This window comes from Phoca vitulina, unplaced genomic scaffold (assembly GCF_004348235.1).
Source record: "Phoca vitulina isolate PV1807 unplaced genomic scaffold, GSC_HSeal_1.0 scaffold13, whole genome shotgun sequence".
NCBI classification, from domain to species: domain Eukaryota; kingdom Metazoa; phylum Chordata; class Mammalia; order Carnivora; family Phocidae; genus Phoca; species Phoca vitulina.
Genome location: NW_022589716.1, coordinates 40604896 through 40624795, shown reverse-complemented (window position 1 = coordinate 40624795; position 19900 = coordinate 40604896). Strand labels below are relative to the sequence as shown.

The 19900-nt window shown below is 48.2% G+C and overlaps 1 protein-coding gene across 1 annotated transcript in view; it reads left to right on the top strand.

Annotated features, from left to right (window-relative positions):
• Positions 1–1239: 1239 nt before the first annotated feature.
• Positions 1240–19900, top strand: part of ATP2B2 (ATPase plasma membrane Ca2+ transporting 2) — a 373717-nt gene continuing 355056 nt past the window's right edge. The window contains exon 1 of the mRNA XM_032411924.1: positions 1240–1279. The gene's annotated coding sequence lies outside the window, so the exon portion shown is untranslated. The remainder of the gene's footprint in view (positions 1280–19900) is intronic.

Sequence of the window (19900 nt, the reverse complement as noted above, 5' to 3'; positions counted from 1 at the left end):
CTGGTCACTGGCCTCCAAGGCCCCCTCTCTTTCTTCTGTGCCTAAGCCCCCAAGACTGAATATCGTTTGCCCCATCCTAGGGTTGCAGAGCACAGCCCATGGTGAATTTTGGCTCCACGAATGGTGGCAACATCCCAGCCATTCCCTGAAAGCAGGTGCTGCAGACGCTTAGAGCTCAGGGTCTCACCAGCCCTAGCTCCTCGTTCACCAAGCAGAGGCCTGGGGAGGGGGAGTCCTCCTGGTCAGGCCCTCCCTGCCCCCCACCCCCATGGGAGCCCATCTTCTCTCTTCCTGTGAGCAGTGCATTTGGCTTTTTATAAAGCCAATAAATAAATAAGCATGCGGGCATGATTAATTGATGGCATGGAGCAGACCAAGGCGCTGGAGTCAGGTGGCCAAGCTTCCTGGTGGAGCTAGGCTTTTCAGCGACCTGGGGCCTGAGCCAAGGAGGGGAAGCCTGCTTTGAGGAGGTGCTTTCAGTGTGTGCCTGGGGTTTTCGCCTTTCTCCTCAGGCAGGGCCTCTTCCTGGTCTCCTCCAGGCCTTAGGCCTGAGAGGCTGGAGGCTTGGGCCCAACAGGTGCCCTTGCCCTACCGGAGTCCTTTCTCAGGGTCTGAGTGCCATCCAGCTAAACTCCCTAGGATTGGTCCAGCCAGCCCCCTCCCCCAAAGCTAGGTCTCCCCAAAGGCCCGCTCCATACCTCAATTCACTACAAACTGCGTGACCCCAACCACAGGTTTCAGTTGTGCAGGGGAGGCTTGGGACATCCTGACCCAGGGGGAAGGGTGAGAGGGTGGCTTCCCTCCAGGGGTCAAGCTAACGGTGGGGATGGGGCGCAGTAAGGGGCGGCTGCCACTAGAAGTACCTGGAGACCACACCCGTGGGATAGGCTGCAGACCCCTCCCGCGGCCGAGGCCGACCCGGACGTGCGCGTGCAGGGGGGCGCGGGCGGGACGGCGCACTCCGGGTCCCGCGGGGCGCTTTCCGAGCGGAGTTTGGGGAGGGCGGAGGGGGAGCGCGCGGGGGAGGAGGGAGCGGGGAGGGGAGGGGAGGGAGGGAGGCGGGCAGAGCGCAGTGCAGCGGTGGCAGAGGCGGCGGCGGAGGGAGGGAGGCAGGCGGGCGGCGGCGGGGCCGCGGGGCGAGGCGAGCGCGGGGCAGCCGCGGCAGAGGAGCCGCAGCCGCAGCGGGGCCGGGCCGGGCCGGGCGCGCACCAGTGGCGGCGGCAGCGGCGGCGGCAGCGGCAGCGGCAGCGGCAGCATCTCGCTCGCGGAGCCGGCGCAGGTGAGGCAGGGGCGCCCGGGCCCGAGGCTCTGGGCCTCCTCCCCTCTCCTTCGGTCTCTATCTCCCTCCCCGCCGGCTTCCTTTCCAAACGCGCTCGACCCCAGGAAGCCCCGGCGGGCCAGAATCCGAGCTTAAGCCGGAGCGCGTCCTGGGTCCCCTCGCTTCGCGGAGGCAGGCGCCTTGTCAGCAGTGACCTTGAGCGGGCACCGAGCGGCGGGCGGGGCGGGCCGGGGTGGGCGCCTGCGGACCCGGCGCCTGCGGGCGCTGGGAGGGGGCGCACCGCGCGCCTGCCGCGCGCAAACTTTCCGGGCTTAGAACAGCCCCGAAGCTGGGGGCGTCCAGAGCGTTAGAGCCGCCCCCCCATTTCCTCCTGCTTAGCTGGCTCTGACTTCTCCGCCTGGCGTACCCCCCCCTACAGTATAGGGGGCCCCCTTTCTTCAGGCCCAGATTCCTGCAGGCTGGGGAAATGACGAGCGCAATGGACATTGACCCTGGGCTGGGGGCGTCTACCCTCCCCAAAGGCGGTTTCTGTCCTAGCTTCTAAGAGCCAAAGTGCTGGAGGACCCTCCACCAGGTGCTCTCTGCAGCTCTCTCCTCGCATTTTTCTGGCTTCCCTCACCCTTCCCACAGCCCTTCTCCAAGCAGATGCCTACAGTACCCCACCTGGTGACACAAGAGCTCCTAAGCCCCACACTCAGTTGGGCTGTCAGATCCGCAGCTTGATTTTTCAGCCCAGCTGCAGGGGCTCCTTCAGAAAATGGGTGGAGAAAGTACCTCCCAACCCCGGCCCCCATGGTGGATCAGTATGTTCTTGGACGCCTGGACTCACCCAGGCTCTGGTCACCCTGAAGCCTGTGGTCTCAGGAGGAGGAGATGTCCTGGAAATGGAGAATATCCTAGCTTCCTAGAACGTTAGCCTTGGAAAAGGGAAGTGAGGCTCAGAGAGGTTGAGCCAGACCCAAGGTCACACAGCCAGACCAGGAGGAGCAAGAACTGGGCTTTCTTATATTGGGTTGGGGAGGGATGGAGAGGACTCCTATTTGGTTTCTACCCCTGCCCTCCAGGTGATTTGAGCTCTGGGACACTGTCTTACTGGCTGTGTGACCTCTGGCAAGTCATTTCCCCACTCTGACTCACTTCCCATGTGTAAAATGGGAGTAGCTACTTCATAGGGCTGTTCTGATGATTGAGTTAATGTTCTTGAAGTTCTTCTTATCATGTCTGGTGCATGGTCTGCATCCAAATATTTTTGGCTACCAACATGTAAAATTTCCTTTCTGAGCCTAGAAGGGCAGAAGTAATTCCTATTCTCTTCCTTCTGCTTCTGGCACCTAGATTTAGGTGACTTCTCCCCTGTGGCTATGTCAGCTGCTGGTAGGCAGCACCTGCTGGAACCCTGAGCACCTGTACTTTATATGCAATGTTTAGTGGAGGCAAGTGTCTCGGCACCCTCAAGAGCCCACTGGACCCACTGGTTGTGGTTTCCTGATGCTTGCATGGGGCAAATCAATCCCTAGTTTCTAGCTGGGAAATGGAAACAGGGACCTGCTGCAGCCCCAGGAAGAGATACCCCCTCGCCACAGTCTCACGGGAAGACCATCATCCTCACCTCCTCCATCTGACCCAATCTTCTCCCTACCTCTGGGAGATGTCATTCCTTCCTGCAGATGTACTACTGGCAATACAGGAGAAGGGAGGGAGTGTGTTCATTCATTCACTCACTCACTCACTGAGCCTTGATTCATGCCCTCTCTGGGTCAAGAGGTGCTTGGAAATGCAGAGAAATCAGCCATATTTAGCAGTTATGAAGCTCCTATCAGGTGCCAGGCACTTGCTAGGCATGGGAGACACATTCATTTGATACATTTTTATTAAGTATTTAACATGTACTAAGCACTGCTTATGTGGCAGGGGCACACTGGTAAATAAAATAGACCTGGTCCTAACTGTCAAAGGTGGCCATATAAATTGTCATCCAAACTGAAACACTTTTGAGAAGGGGAGAGGGCATTATTAATAATAACTCCAGGACCACAGGCATAAATCATGACTGTCCAGCCAAACTGGGATGTGTGGCCATTTTGTGACCCCATGTTTATATACCAGTGTTCAGGGAGAGCTGTTAATATTTTTTGAGCTTGCTTTTTGCCAGGCTCTGTGCTAATAAGCACTTTTGGGTTATCATCTGATTGAAGCCTCACAATGCTGTGAAGCTGGTGTTACCATCTTCATGCAGCTGGTTAGCATTGGAGCTGGGACCTCCTCTGCTACTTAGCTGCTGGGCTGCCCTGCCTCCTCAGAGATGGGTGAGATGCAGGGCCCAAGGGCACACTCTCTCTCGGAAAGAGGTGTACAGATGACTGTTAGGCAGGAGCACAAATGCTCTAATAGACGTGCTGTGGGGGCAGAAGGAGGCACGGATTCTGCCTGGAAATGTCAGAGGCAGCTTCCCAGAGGAGAGGACCTTTGAGCTGGACCTTGAAACATGAGTTAGGATTTTGGCAGACTGCGCAGGTTTGGGGGAGGGCAGTCCAGGTCCAGATTGTTAATGCTTGGAGATGGGGGGTGTGCACTGTGTGGGACCTGGGCATGCTCCATACCTCAATTCACCCCAAACTGCATGACCCCAACCACAGGTTTTAGTTGTACAGGGGAGGCTGCACAAATAGGTCTAGATCCAATTATGACAGGACAATAGTTAGGTCTGAAACGTGGCGGCAGCCAGTGAAGATTAAGTCGAGGAGTGTTGTACTGTGGTGCGTGATGAACTCTGCATCTTCGAAGATGATGCTCTGAAGATGTGACTATCCTAGAGTTGGGGAGCAGAGAGAATTTGCTGGACTGGATTTCCCTTTGACAAGAATTGTCTATAACCCGATCTATACTATAGATTGCCAGCAAGGTCAATGAAATCATTTTGTTATATAGAATCACTGCAGAAGAAATTTACCAGCTTCTGTAGCATTAAAAAGTTTTCTGCAAGTGAAGTGATTGTCAACAAGAGAAATATTAACCTACTTAAAAGATGGTTTTTAGTAGCATCACTTGCAAAAAAGGAATATGCTTATCACAAGTTATAGGTGAAATCTTTTCTGTTTGTCAAATCAAATCCAAAAAGCTTCGACTTCCTCCACTCTTCCTCTCCATGTCACCTCTGTCACCATATAGAACGGAGGGTAATAAAACAGTATTCCTTTAGTAATGTCTTATTTCTCAGACTTTCGTTAATTTATACTGGCCTCCTTTCCTCCCCTCACAAGAAAGTGGAATTATTAAATCTTTAAGGTATCTAAAAATTTGAATCCATTAGTAGAGAACAAAAAAAGGGACTCAATATTGGGGCTTTGGGAGATTGGAAAATCAGGCTAGTGAGATTTGAGAAGCAGAAGGGAACCTGATGGAAGGTCGGAAAGGAGGAAGGCCCAGGGCCAGCTTCATGGGTGCATGACCTATGCAGTCAGAGTCCCGTGTTGAGAAGAGCCTCTGTACTTGATTTAATGTTCTGTGGTCACCATATTGAAATTCTTAATACTTTTTGAACAGGGGACCCCACATTTTTATTTTGCACTGAGTCCCACAAATTATGTAGCCAATCCATGGAGTGAGACAGAGATGGGAGAAGGAAGGCATAGGGGAAAAATATGGATGGGGAGAGAGAAAAGAGAGTAACATTGTGAAAGCCCCTGCCATATGCCTGATGCTGTGTGAGAGAGACCGTTTTCCCATATTTAATCTTTAAACTTCATGACACTCCTGTGAGGTAGATGATATTGTCTTTATTTTTAAATACAGGTTTATTATGATGTAGGTATGGTGAGGCCAATAGATCGGAAACGACGGCCATTGAAGAGACAGCTTGTTACAGTTCCCAAGAGGAGGGGCCGGCCACACCACACCACAAGGGAAGCACCACGTTCGGTCAGCAGTCAGAGGGAGGCAGGAAGAAAAGGTGGACAGGAGACTTTATTGTGGTTTCCACGGGAAGGAACAGGCAAGGCAGGGTAAACAGGTTTAGGCTTGGCTCTAGGGTATAGAGGCTGTCCCTAGTTGTCTGGTACCTGGCCCTGGAATGATGAGGGCAGAGGAATAGTGCCCTGGAGTGCCGGAGCTCCATAAAGAGGGTGGTGGGAGGGGTATGGAAGGCTGCCCATGCTTTCCCTGCCCCTTCTTGCTTGTCCTCACCCCAGCAGGTCATAGAACTTTAAAGCTAGGATACCCCTTGAGAAGTAATTGGGCCAACTCCTTGATTTTATAGAAAAAGTGAAAAGATAGGTCCAGAGAGGGAAAGTGACTTCTTCAAGGTCACACAGCATTTTAAGGCGGCTGAACTAGACCTAGAATTCATGTCTCCTGCTGCTCAAACCACTACTTACTGTTTTTTTTTTCCCTCTAGAGCAGAATGCTATATAAGCCAGATCCACCAGACTGTGAACGTGTTAAAGTCTGAGTTCCTGTCTCTTTTAATGTCCTATTCCCAGTATGTCTGGAACATAGGAGATGCTCAATACATGATTGTATCAGTTGCCAAAACAAATTACCACAAACTAGGATGCTTAAAACAAGCAGACATTTAGTCTCTCAGGTCTGGAGGCTAGTAGTCTAAAATCAAGGTATCAGCAGGGCCACACTGTGTCTGAAACTTGTAGAGAAGAATCATCCTCACCTCTTCCTAGCTTCTGATGGTAACAGACAATCTTTGCTGTTCCTTAGCTTGTAGCTACATCACTCCAATTTCTGCCTCTCTCTTTACACAGCTGTCTTTCTTCTGTCTGTCTCTATTTCCAAATCTTTCTCCCCTTATAAGGATACTAGTCATTTTGGAATAGGGTCCATCCTTATTGAGTATGACCTCATCTAAAGTTGATTACATCTGCAAAGACCCTATTTCTAAATAAGGTCTCATTCACAGGTACTGGGGTTAGGACTCTAACATGTCTCTTGGGAGGACACAATTCAATGCACAACAACAATGAACCAAGTAATGAGTGAACGTTTATGATTTCAGGCAAGAACGTGCCCCCCCTTTCCCCCAAAGTTCACACAAGTACTAAGGAATCAAAAAGAGAAAACAACAGCTGTGCAGTCCACGTTTAGAGAGAAAATAGCCCAAGTGTACACAAGAGCATCTACCATCTGAGCCAGCCTGCTGAGCTTACTGTCCTGGTGCCATCGCTTTCTAACCGCATCTGTGTGATCTTGGGTGAGTGGCTTCAACAGCAGCTATTTCCTCATGTGCAAAACAGGATACTAAGAGCACCTACCTCATGGGGACTTTTGTGAAGAATGACAAGAATTAAGACCAGTAAAGTTCTTGGAACAGTGCCTGGCATGCAGTAGGTACTTTCTTGATGGCAGTGATCATTGCCATCATCACCATCAGCTTGTCATTTATAGAGCATTTTTCACCTATCTCTCTATCTTTCCATCTTCACAGCAAACCTATAATATGGCTTGATAAATACCAGCTTCCTTTCCCCATAAGGGGGTTACTCATTGATGAAGCCACATCTCAAACCCAGCCCCCGTGTTTCTAGTTCCAAGCTGGCCTCACTGTGTGGCGCCCTCTGGGTAGCAGGAAGCCTGCTGGTATGGAGATGTTTCTAACGGATCCTTCCTGGTTTCATGGGGCCAGGATGTCAGAGAGCCGTGATGTGTTACGCCCTGGTAGGGGAGGGTGTAAGGGGGAGGGGGGCAGTGCCCAAAGGCCTCCACCCCAGCGTCTGTTTCCCAACTGCCGCTACACTTTTTGGACACATAGTAGATGGTTAATAAATGTGTGTTGGGTGAATGGATTTCTTATACAATCTAAATAGTCACCACCCCCCAACAGCAACAACAAAAGCCTGGGATGAGGGCACCTTGCCAAGCAGTGATCACAGTCCAACAAAACTCACAGGTGGGCCGTCAGTGTGTGAGCAACTTGAAAAATATGCTTCTGACGCTGTTTGAAGAAATGAGCTGTTGAGGTGAACATCCAGTAGTCATAACATAGTGCTGGGTGGGTCATGAGGGGCTGGGGTGTAAAGAGGGCCCAACATGTAGGTGGGATATAAGAGGCACAGTGTGCAATAAACTGGCATTGGACAGAGATGTCACGTTGAATGGAATCTCCCAAACGTTGCCATCAGGAGTAGATAAGAACATGAGGCCTGGAAAGTTCTCAGCAAATCCGTGCAAAGGGCAACAGGCTGAATTCTGAAATAACTGAATGTTTTTATTGGCACTGATTCATAGTTGACTGTTTGTTCAGTAATGTAATGATGGTTAAGAGTGCCTAGGAACAATTCTGGATAGACCTCTTACCAGCTGTGTGACTTTGGGCAAGTGGCTTAACTTCCCTGTGCCTCAGTTTCCTCAGCAGTAAAAGAAAGAAGATAAAAGTAGTGCGTAGGATTGGTTTAAGAATTAAGATTTGTAGAGTGCTTAGCAAAGAGCCTGGATCATAAATACCTCCCTCCCTTGCCCTCTTCATCCTCCCCCTCTTTCTCTGCTCCCTCTTCTTTTTAATGTAGTAATTTGGTTAGTCATTAGTGATAAAGAAATATTTCCAGCTCTGTACTCTCTAGGCACATAATAAACTTCCTTGCCTGTTTTGATATTAGTTATAGCTCTGTGTCTTGTTTTGGCCAATGAATTTTGAGAAGTGACATGTGTCATTTCTGGGTACAATCTCTAATAACCTGCACAACACTGTTGGCCACTTTCCCCTTTTCCTCCCTTGGCAATTGAAGTAGCATGGAGATGTAGCCTCCCTTAAGTCAATTTCTGAGTGAGAATGGTATAGAGCCTCACGTCAACCCATAATGTGCATATAGCATCAGTGAGGAGACCATGCTTTTAGCACTGGCACTTTGGACTTATTTGTTACTGCAGCATAACCTGGCCCATCCTGACTGATACAAGTAGGGAATGAGTTGAAATAATCACTATTTGTTTAGAGGTATTTTTGAGTCCTTTAATTCCTTCAAGTGTGATGCCAAATTTTTAGTGTATGAAGGTGTTATGAATACAAAACAAGTGAGAACCATGCCCTATGAGGTGACGGCCAATCTCCTTAACATGGCATATATGGACCTTTCCAATTTCACGCTGGCCTTATCTGTCCCCACATGTGCCCCATGCTCTTCCGGACAAGTTCGCGGCATGCTTGCAGAGATGCTTGCACATCTCCAGGTCTTTACTCGTGCCCTGCCTAGAAATGGGGCAGTCCCCCAGGAAATCATGTCACTTGATGAGTGACTGGGGTTGAGTGTGACAAGTGCATGGGGGAAGAGGGAAGCATCAGGCTTGTTCTGTGAGGCACAGAAGGCAGCATTAGGACTAAGAGTGAGATTCTTGTTCAATGTGAGAGAACTCTCTAGTTGTTAGAGCTTGGCCTAGCATAATAGTGAGCTCACCACACCAGCAAATGTCTGAGCAGAGATGCCATGGAGCGGGTTCCAGCTTAGCAGAACCAGCGCAAACTCTCCAATCCTGTCACACATGACTTTAGGTGAGATTGCCCAAAGAAGTGGATCTTAGCTTCAATTCGCTCTATATTTTTCCCTTTCAAAATAAAAATAGCTTTTAGCCGTGGATTATAGACATGTTACATAATGATTATAGAAAGTGCAAGTGATATTGAAAAGCATAAAGAAAGTAAAACATAGGGACACCTGGGTGGCTCAGTCCATTAAGTGTCTGCTTTCAGCTCAGGTCATGATCCCAGGGTCCTGGGATTGAGCCCCACATCGGGCTCCCCGCTTAGCGGGGTGCCTGCTTCTCCCTCTTCCTCTGCCTCTCCTCCTGCTTGTGTTCGCATGCTCCCTCCCTCTCTCTCTCTCTATCTAATAAATAAATAAAATCTCTAAAAAAAAGAAAGTTAAACATAAATAAAATTCCATTAAAAAGAACTAATCTCCACTAATATTTTGCCAAATGTCTTTCCAGACATTTCTCTATGATTGATAAGTAAATAGTAGGGTTTTGTTTTTTTTTTTGTACCTATCTCTCACTCAATAATAGTATATGGACATCTTAAATAACAATAAATATACCTCTCCTTCATCTTTTATAAGTGGCTGTGTCATAATTTATTTAATGGGTCCCTTCCTGATGGGCACTCAGGTTGTGTCCAGAATTTTGCTATTTTTTTTTAAAGATTTTTTATTTATTTATTTGAGAGAGAGAATGAGAGAGAGAGAGCACATGAGAGGGGGGAGGGTCAGAGGGAGAAGCAGACTCCCTGCTGAGCAGGGAGCCCGATGCGGGACTCGATCCTGGGTCTCCAGGATCATGACCTGAGCCGAAGGCAGTCGCTTAACCAACTGAGCCACCCAGGCGCCCCCAGAATTTTGCTATTATAGGCAACACTATGATGAACATTCTGGTGTGTGGACCCCTGGGCATGCAGCCAGGCATCTCCTGAGGATGAATTCCTGAATGGAGTCACTGAATTAGGTGGAACTGTTCAGAATGAAAGAAGAGAAGAGAACTGTGGTACGGTCAAATAGAGAAATCATTTCTAACTTAAGGGCAGCCTGCAAAGGGTTGAAGGAAGAGATGAAAAGGAGATTGCAGCCAGGCTGGAAATTTGGAGGGAGGGGACAGCTTTAGATGAGCCATCCCTCAGGCAAAGGCCGAATGTAGATGACAGCTATGATTTAGGTAGGGCCAGGCAATTACAAGCACTTTCATGTGCACAGTCCCATTCAGGCCTCACCACCACCTTGTGAGGAAGGTCTCTGTCCCATTTTACAGAGAAGCAAAGCGAGGCCTGGAGAGGATGTGGCAAAAGGAGCTGTTGTCTTCATTTATAATATGTGGGCTCCAGACCTTTCCTTTGCCCACATCCTGGGCTAGCTCATGCTTCCAGACTTTGCAGATGCCAACTCGTCTGACTGGCCAACTATTTCTCACTCTTGAAAAGGAAGACTGGTCAAATGTGACTTCTTTGTGAAACTTTTCCTCAAGGCGCCCCACCCACCCCACCCCAGAGCATTAACTATTGTGTATTAACTGCTGAACCAGGGAGTTGGCTTTTGGTTTCAATGAATTGGATACCCTGACTCAACTGGCCAACAGTAAGACCCTTTCTTACCTCACATAATCAAAAGCTCTGCAGGTGGGTAATTCCAGTGCTCATCCATACGACAGTAGCCTATGGTCTGTCTTTCTCCTCTGCCATCATCAGCCAGGAGGAGCTCCCTTGGCAGGACCATTCCCTGCAGATGTCACAGCACCTGGGAGATAAAAGAGGGCCTCTCTGCGCTTCTTTTATCAGGTAGGAAATCTTTCCCAGAATTCCCCAGCCGACTTCCTCTTGTGTCTCATTGGCTGGAATTGGGTCACATGGCCATGCCTAAACCAGTCACAGCCAAGGGAATGGGACCAAAAGCTTAAAAGGGGCAGGACTTAGCTCTGAAGCTGTCAATCCGGGGTATAGTCAGGGCTCTGCCAGCCAGGAAGGAGGAAGGAATGGCCCCTGGGGAGGCAGCCCCCAGAGTCTGCCCAACTGTGCACTCACTCTCCTGGCTTCCCCACTAGGCTGGAAGCTGTGAGAGGACAGGGGATTGGGGTTTATCCCTTCCTGTGCCCTTCACAGGCTAGCACCGGGCTTGGAACATGGTAGATACTGAGGAAGATATTCATTGAATGAATGAATGAATGAATGAATGAAACCAGTAGGTGTTTCTGGAGACTCCATCAAACCCTGAGATTTTAGGATTCCCTGTGCACCAGCAATGCCAATGCTCTGTCAATTTGGGGGGTGGGTTTGGTTTCTCAGAGAATAGCTTTGCCCTCAAAGATATTGTAGTGCAGTTGTGGAGAAGACACTTGAACCCAAAAAAGATGTGGAATTAGGGCCTGGACTCTGGCATAGTCTGGACATGCCACGGAGGTAAATGTCTCCATAGGTACCCAGAGAAGTAGGATGAGGCCCATTAGGGACCAGATGCCATGAAAGGCAGAGGTGGGTAGTGGAGAAAAACACTTGTGTACTCAGAGAGTGGATGTGAGCCTGATGGATTTGAGGCAGGGAAGGCATCCACTAGGCCTGAAGGGGACTCACTCTTGAAGACCTACTGTGTGCAGGTCATCCTACTTGGATTTATATTGTCTTATCTTTCCTGTGCCTCTAATAGGTGGTTCATTCTCTCCCCATTTTGTAGGTGGGGAAGCTAAGGCTCAGAGGGTGAGGTTGCTTGCCCCACTCAACAGAGCCAGGAAGTAGTGGAGTTTGTCTGAGAAAGCAAATCCATTCTTTAAAGCTGGCTCCCTCCTGCAAAGGGGCCATGATGGCCAAAGAGGGCCCACTGAGGACCAGCAGGTAGTGGAGTGAATGGGAACAGGAGCCTGGAAACTGACAGGAGGACCTAGAAAAGGCTTGGTGCAGTGAAAATGCAGGGGCAAACATCCCAGTAGAAGAAGTGTTTATAACAGGATTCGGGGCAGACTTGAGCTGCAGTCTTTGGCATCAAACCTGACTTCAGATCCTCGATCGGCCGGTTAATAGCTATGACTTTGGGCAGGACACCTCACTTCTCTATACTTCAGTTTGTACATATATAAAATGATGGTAATAATTAAATCTGTGCCCAGTGCCTGGCATATAATAAGAATTTAATCAATGGAACTATTATCAGTATTGTTGCCGCTGTTGTTTAGAACTTGATGGATAACTAACCAGAGCTGGAGGTGACTCTGTTGGTATAGGGGTCCTGGGTTCTAGTTCTGCCTTGGTCACTTCCTCCACATTTGACCTTGACTTCATTGCTCCCATCATCCTGGCTCTCCAGGGTTCATCTGTAAACTAAGGAGGTTGGGCCAGTTGATTTCTAGCATCCTCCCTCATTCTAAACTCTGCACTTGTGTGAAGGGGAAGGGGAGGCTGCGATGACAAATGGGATCAGAAAGGAGTGAGGGGGTGTCGGGATTGACTTTGTACTGGAGAAGCAGAGGAAGGGAAGGGCAGAAGATAGAGGGAAGAGCAAGGAGGAGCCAGAGGCCAGGCAGACAGCAAGGACTAGGCAGATGTGCAAACCCTGGGCTGGGCAATTTGGAGGCAGGGACATGGGTGAACAGCTAAAACAAGATGAGGCAGGAGTGCATTGGGAAGAAGAGCTGCACCTGACACCTGCCCTGCTTGTGGGAGAATCGGAGGGAGAGGAATCAATCACAGCTCTTCTTGATGCTTAATACCTGGGGGCCAGGCTTTGAAGAGTGTGTGTTCAAAGACTAAAATTGAATTTCTCCAAAGTTTGCAGGAACACTGCAATTATGCCTGAGAACATGTCTATGAAATCCCCTTGAAATCTATTTTTAGGCACAAGGTTTTATAACCAGAGTCAGAAATTGAATGGAAGTGTGTGGGAGGCTGACCCTGGACAGTTTCCATTTTTGAGAGGAGGGGAAAGAGTATTTTTAACTGCAAACACCGTGTCTCCGAGGGTGAGGCTGGGGAGGAGGCATCTTCGCCACTTTGGGTTTCTCACCCACTGCCATGTTAAGATGGGAGCTGTCTTTGACAGAAGTTGTTAAAGTTCCTTACTCGGAGTGGGTGGCTGAGGGCCGCGGATTGAGTGGGGGAACTTGTCTGGGACTTTTGTATATTGGAACAGAGATATCTGAGACTTCATTTGCCAGAGACTCCTTCAAATCCATCTTGTGCAGTTGTCACAGAGCCCAGGCAGCTTTGTCTGGCTGGAAACTTTTCTCTTGCACTGCTGTATCAGTTAGCTGTTACTACATAACAAACGGCCCAAAACTTGGTGCCTTAAAGCAGTAAATTCATACTATTGCTGGAAAGTCTGCAGGACATCTGGATGGTTCTTCTGGTCCTGGCTGGGTTTCCTCCCACATCTGTAGACTCTGTTGATCCTGGCGGGCTCTCTCCCATGCGTGGCAGTCGGCTGACTCTGGGCTGGCCTAGGGGTGGCTCATCCCTCCTCCATGCAATGTCTCATCCTCCAGCAGCTCTCCTGGGTTCGTTCACATGGCAGTGTCAGAGAGCAGAAGCACACAAGGACTCTTGAGATCCAAGTCCAGGATTGGCACAGTGTCACTTCCAGCACATTCTGTTGGCCAAAGCAAGTCATGAGATCACCCCAAATTCAAGGAGTGGGGAAATATGATGGCACCTCTTGATAGCAAAGACACTCTGGAAAGGCTTTTCATCCAGGCAGACTTTTAACTGGGGCCCTCAATGCCTTCACTTTACACCACCATCAGCACCACGGTTGGCCCCCAGGGCTGTCACAGTGAGTAACCCTCTCTCCTAAAGTCTTCCTGGCCCCCAAGATTCCCTCGCTGTGCAAAGAGTTTTCCACAAGAGTCCTATCTGCGGAATCAGAAAAATGGATGCCCCCCCAGACAAGGAGAGGTCAATTTTCACTCATGAGGCTGGCAGGAAAACGTTTGACGTTCTGAAGTATTGGCAAGAACATGGGGAAAATAGGTGCCGTAGACGGTGCCAAGTAGAGTTTCCATGCCCTGGCCCATCGAGGGGATGATTCCACAATATCTGTTAGAATTAAAAATGCATGTGAGGGTTACATACACGGTGGTATGACCAGCTCGTGGAATACTACTTAGCAGTCAAAAGGAATGAACTGTTGATACGCTCAACCAGCTGGATGAACCTGAAGGAGTAAAAAAGGCATAGTCCCCAAAGCATACACAGTGCATGAGTCCATTTGGGTAACATTAGTGAAATGACATAGAGACGGAGCACAGGCTAGTGGTTGTCAAGGGTTGGGGATGAGGAGAGGGGCACATAGCCATAAAGAGGGAAAGAAGGGGGTCTTGTGGTGATGGGACAGTTGAGTATCTTGGTGGTGGTGGTGTTTACACAGGGGTACATGTCATAAAATTGCATAGAGCTACACATGCGTGTGTGCAAGTGCACACCCACACAAGTGCCTGGGTAACTGGTGTGATATGAATAATCTGTGGATTGTACCAGTGCCCATTTCTTGGTTTTGATACTGTACTTGATTTATACAAGATGCTGACTTTGGGGGAGGATGGGGGAAGGGACCCTGGGTCTTCTCTGCACATTTCCTTGCAACCTCCTGTGAATCTATAATCATTTCCAAATAAAAAGTTAAAAATAAATACCCAGACTCCCTGGCCTAGCAAATGCACACTATTGCTAGTGTCTATCATAAAGACATGGTCTCATGCCCCGGGAGGCTTATGCAGATGGTCACTGACACTGTTTGATACCAAAGCATCAGAAACAACCTGGTAACAGCCCAAATGTATTCTTTCACCTAATAATCATTCGATGAGTGCCTACTGTGTGCCAAGCACTATGCCAGGCTCTGGGGATAGAACCATGAACAAAATAGTCTCCCAAGTCCTTGCCCGTGTGAGGTTCATGTTCTAGTGATCGTCCCACAACAGGGGATGGTTAAATAAACCACAGAGCAGCTACACCAAGGAATTCCATAGAACAGAAACAAATGAGGTAGATCCAGGTCTCTGTGTACTAATATGGTTCTAGCCCCAGAGTATATCACTGGGAAAAAAGAGCAAGAAGCAGAATCGGGCATTTATTTTAAAAAGAATGAAGAACCACAGTCAAATAAAGGAAGGGCCAAGCTTTGGTGCACACTTTGCTGACTTTGAAGCCAGCCCAGCTCCCTAGAACATAAGGCCCATGAGGGCAGGGAATTGTGGCTATTTTGTTCCTTGCCATCCCCCCACCCTAGAGCAGACCTGGGCCTTGGGAGGCATTTAGATATCTGTGGAAGGAAAGAGTGAGTTGTACCCATTTACGGGTTGGCCAATGGCAGCACAGATAGCCAAAGGCAGCATGAGGTCCTTCGCAATGATGTATTGGCTTTACCCTCCAAGAGAGCTGTGAAGTGTTGATTGAATACCCTTGACCTTGAGGATGCCACATATTTTCTTTTCAAGTTTGTCATCACCAGCACATTTCCCACCCCAACCCTGAGAATCCACCATCATCAAGGCTTAGGTCTTACCTGTCCACACTGGCTGTTTGTTGTGTAGTGATTTCACTGTTTTGTGGTTTGTGATACAGCATGTCAGGAACACCTGCCTGCCTTGTCTCATTTAATCCTCCTCTCAGTCCTGTTTGGGAGAAAATGGACGTTCATAACAATTTTTGTCTGATCTCAGGCCCCAGCCCTTCATGTCGATGTTTAGGCACACAGTGATAGATGACTGTAAGCAGACGAGTCTGTTGTGGGACACAGAGAAATTCCCTGGAACCTGCTGAGTGCCTCAGGGGGCTAGTATGTGTTCTCTTGTCTCTCAACTCCCCACGAGGCCCCTTAGAGAATCCACCATGTGTCGTGGGGTCCACGGGGAAGACACCTCCCTCTCAGAAGCAGAGCTCCTGCAGCCCGCTGTGTCTCTTCATCTCGGCAGCCCCCGAGCGTGGCTTAGAACAGAACACGGAACAGACCCTTGGGAACTGTTTGCTGAGTTGATATGAGTTGAGGTTTTTTTAAAGGCAAGTGCTAAATTTCCAATCACAAGTAACACTTGTACAACACTTAGCTTTTAAAGTAAGAAAAAAATAGCATGTTCATCTTTAACCCACAGGAGAGTTTCTGTAGTAGGATGACCTAACCAGCAAGGACATTAAGACTCAAAGCAGTTCACTTATTCACTCACTCATTCGTTCATTCACTAAATATGTCTTGAGGGCCTGGTTTGAGCCTGTGATTGGTCCTGGACATGTGGCTTTGTCCCATCACCGTCCTCAGATTAAAGAAGCAGGCATGCAGTATATTTAGCGATCCCCAGGAACCTGCATCCTGGGGGTGCACAGCACACAAGTCACTGTGACAACTTACTGTCCCCATCAGAGGACCACAAACCATCCTTCCAAGTGCTGGCCAAGATGATGTAACATGAAGATGATCTTGGGGTCATGGAGGGAATCTATTCAGATTCAGGGATTCCCACTGGACCATGGGCATCCAGAAGCTATATCATGACCTCGACATGCCCCCTCATCCATTTCCTGCTGGGTCCTTGTGACCATTTATTACCCTGCTGCAGAAAAAGCTGTGAGGCCAGATGACTTGTCTGTAGCCAGTGAGCCTCGGCGCCCACAAAGCAGAAATTAATGAATGATGGTTGGAGAGAGAGGCAAGGAATAGGACAGCAGCTATTTTAGGCTCCCTCTGCCAAAGCAGATCCTAATGCCTGCATCTGTCTGTTAACTCTGTCCGGCCTTGGAGCAGAAATCGAAATCATGCTGGCTTGGTTTTTGTTTGCTCGCCAACTCCAAGCTCCTCAAGTCTGTATGTCTTGTAAAAATCTGCAAATTTTGAAATAATAATAAAAAAAAAAAACTGTGAAAACTGATTCTCGCTCTCTCTCTTTCTGACTTTAATAGGATTCATCAAAACCTTTGTAGAGCCAACCAATATAATACACTCAGGTCAGAATTCCAGAGTTCAAATCTTGCCTTTTCCACTTTCTCTCACTCTCTGGATTTTCATTTTCTCAACTGTAACATGGAGATCAGAAGGTAGTGCTGTTGGAGATTAAGGGAGACACTGTATGTGTTCCCAACACCTATAACACCATCATTGATGGCAGACCCTTTATATATAAAGAAAACCATTACCCCCCATTCTTTATAGGAAGACTTTGATCTTGGGGTATCAAGCTTTGGGTGTGAGTTGTTGTGTGACCCTGAGGAATTTAACATTTCTGGGCTTATGCACTTGAGGCATAAATCTCCATCATTCTGCCTCATTATCCAGGTCTGGAACAGAGGAATGGAAATATAATATTCATTGATTATCAGATGTTTATTGAGCACCTCCTAAGTGCAGTCACTTGGAAACTGTGGGGACCTGCCGGTGACTTCTGGTGCTGGCCTTTGGTGCTGGGCTCATGCATCATGGAAGGGAACCTGTGTTTAGTGTGGTTCTCTGAAAAGCAGCAGTTTGTTTTCATGGATAAACCTGAGTACTTCCCCCTCTGCTGTTTGACTGTGTCAGGCCCCAGGTAGACAGGCATGGAGGACCGGGAGAAATAAATGTGAGCTGGATGCTAATCACACAGGCTATCAGGGTGAAGCCTGAGGGCCCTACAGTGCTATCTTGGTGGTGGAACCAGAGAAGTGCAGCTGGAGGCAGCCAAGGGGCCCAGACCCTCTCCTGGCCAGATGGAGCTGCTGGTTTGGTCCTCCCACAGCTGCTTGGGAATGTGGGGCCTGGAAACCCACAAGGGGAGAGTGGCTTAATGGTCGGGGCCCTGGGATCCCACCTTATGGTATTCATAGCCTGGAATGCTTTCCTTCAAGGCAGGATCCATTGTGTGGTTATTTATGAATAGTCCTGTGATGTAGAGATATCTCTATTCCCATTTTACAGATGAGACCCTAAGGCTCCAAGAAGCTAAGGAGTCTTCTGCAAATTTGATTTGCAGCAAATAGCTTGACCAGAACTTCCCCCCAAGGCCTGTGCTCCTTCCATTCTTGTTTTAAAAGAAATATTGCCATTTCTACTAGAAAGCATCTGGTTAGGAAGAACCAGAGACCCTGAATAGGCCTTCAGGAAGTACCTTCCACACAAATAAAAATTCAATAAAAATCCAGTACATACCTGTTGAGCACCTACTATATATCAGGTGCTGTACTAGGTATTTGGGATTCACCAGTGAATAAAGAGTTATTCAGTATGTGATTATGGATTGAATTTTAAAAACTTTATTCAAAAGCTTTTCTAAAATGGGTTTGGACATATTTTAATTCGTATCCAGGTGAGAATTATCAGACCATGACCTTTCCCATAATGAAGTGATGGACTTTCCTCCAGAAGTCGATTTTGCTGCCTTTCTCTTTCTCTCTGTACAGCGCTGCTATATGCAGGGGGACCCTGGGCCCCACCGAGGCCACATCTCTGTCTCTGGGGGTGGTTCTAAGAAAAGTTATATGCATCTACCTCACACAGTTTAATCATCAAAAGGGAGGGAATGTAAAGTCGTCTAACAGATTGAATGAGTGACTAGAGCAAGTAACAAACTTCAGAAGCCTCAGTTTCCTATAAAATGGAAAGAGTAGTACCTTTTGAGATTGAAAGATGATGATACATTTCTGTGTCTATTTATCTCTATCTATCCATCTATCAACCCATCATCTATCCATCCATCCATCCATCCATCCATCCGTCTATCCCTCTTTTAGTTTATACTGGTACAAGTGAGTGCTTAGCAAGTGTCAGCTGTTAAGAGGATGACAGTACAATGTTCCACAGTAACAGTGGCTCACCCAGTGGATTGGATGTTGAGCCTCCTATTGATCTTAAAGGAACCTCATTTAAGAATCAGGAGTGTATCCTCTTTTGTGTCAATCTCAGATGGTGAACAAAGTCATAGCTGAGACTTAGCTCCCTCCCAGTCCCTTTTCTGCTTTGCCCTTTGAAAATGAAGATTCATACTCTTTTGACATGAACATCATTGTTGCAGTTTATCCCCGGAGCTTTGTTTCTACTCTGCAGTGTGAGGACAGAATCCTCTGTATGTGGGGGGTGGAGGGTGGCAGGAATGGATTGGTGTGTATGGGTGGGTGGGTGCCCCCCCATTCAGTTTTGATCTCTGCTGATCTCTGGGACTGGCCTTCTGCTCTCTCTAAGATGCTCTTCCTTCTGTTTGGTCCACCCTCACTGAGCATCCACTCTGTTGAGCATCTGGGTCCTGCCCACACAAAGCCCACCACTGGGTGGAGGATATGCAGTAAATACCTTAAAAGCAAGGCAGAGTGTAACAAATAAGGCAGGGCACTAATATCCACCAGGCTCCCTCCATGTGCAGAGTACATTATCTTAGTGGTTTCCCAGCAACTGCATAAGAGTGCTGGTCCGCAGCAGGGTTCTCTGGTCTGAGGCAAGAAGGGGGCCAGTGGGGAGCTTTCCATAAAACTAAGGAGAAAGGAGGCCTTTTGTGCTGAGACTGTGACTTTCCTACTCTTTCTGTGCTAAAATGGCCTTTCTTCTATGATGCTGAGGCCAAAAGGACATTTTTTAATGTTTGTATTTGGCAACACTAGATTGATTCATCTAATGGGTTTTTTCTTTGTTGGATTGGTTGCTTTTGTTTTGCTTTTTAATTTTACTGGCTCCCGGCATCCTTCAGTCTGGGAAATCTTATTTATCACTGAGTTATCTTATTTTGGAAAGGGTTTATCTTATTTAATGTTACTAAGAATTCTATGAAATAGACATCACTGTTGGCATTACACAGATGAGAAAATTGAGGTGCAGAGAGGTGGCTTCCCCTGAGTTCATAATGGCAAAGGCCATTCTCAGTCCTAGTCCTGACTCACGCCAAAGTCCTCCCTTGCCTCCCTCCCCAGCCCAGGGCTACTCCAAGAGAAGCTCAGGGTGATGGATCTAGTAGAATATATTGAGATGAGCACTAGATAACTCAAGGCTTTGTTTCTTACCTAGATCTGCAGGAAGGCCCAAGTAACCCCTTTAGCTGGACAATGCTAACCAATGGGTAGATGGTCTTGGGTCTTCAAACCTGATATTCACAAAGTGAATCCCAGAGTGGATCCCCTCTCTAAGTCATGGACCTGCCCTCCTTCCCAGCCCCTCATACAAGGTAATGGCAACGTGAGTGTGGCCCAGGTGGTTTCCACATCAGTGC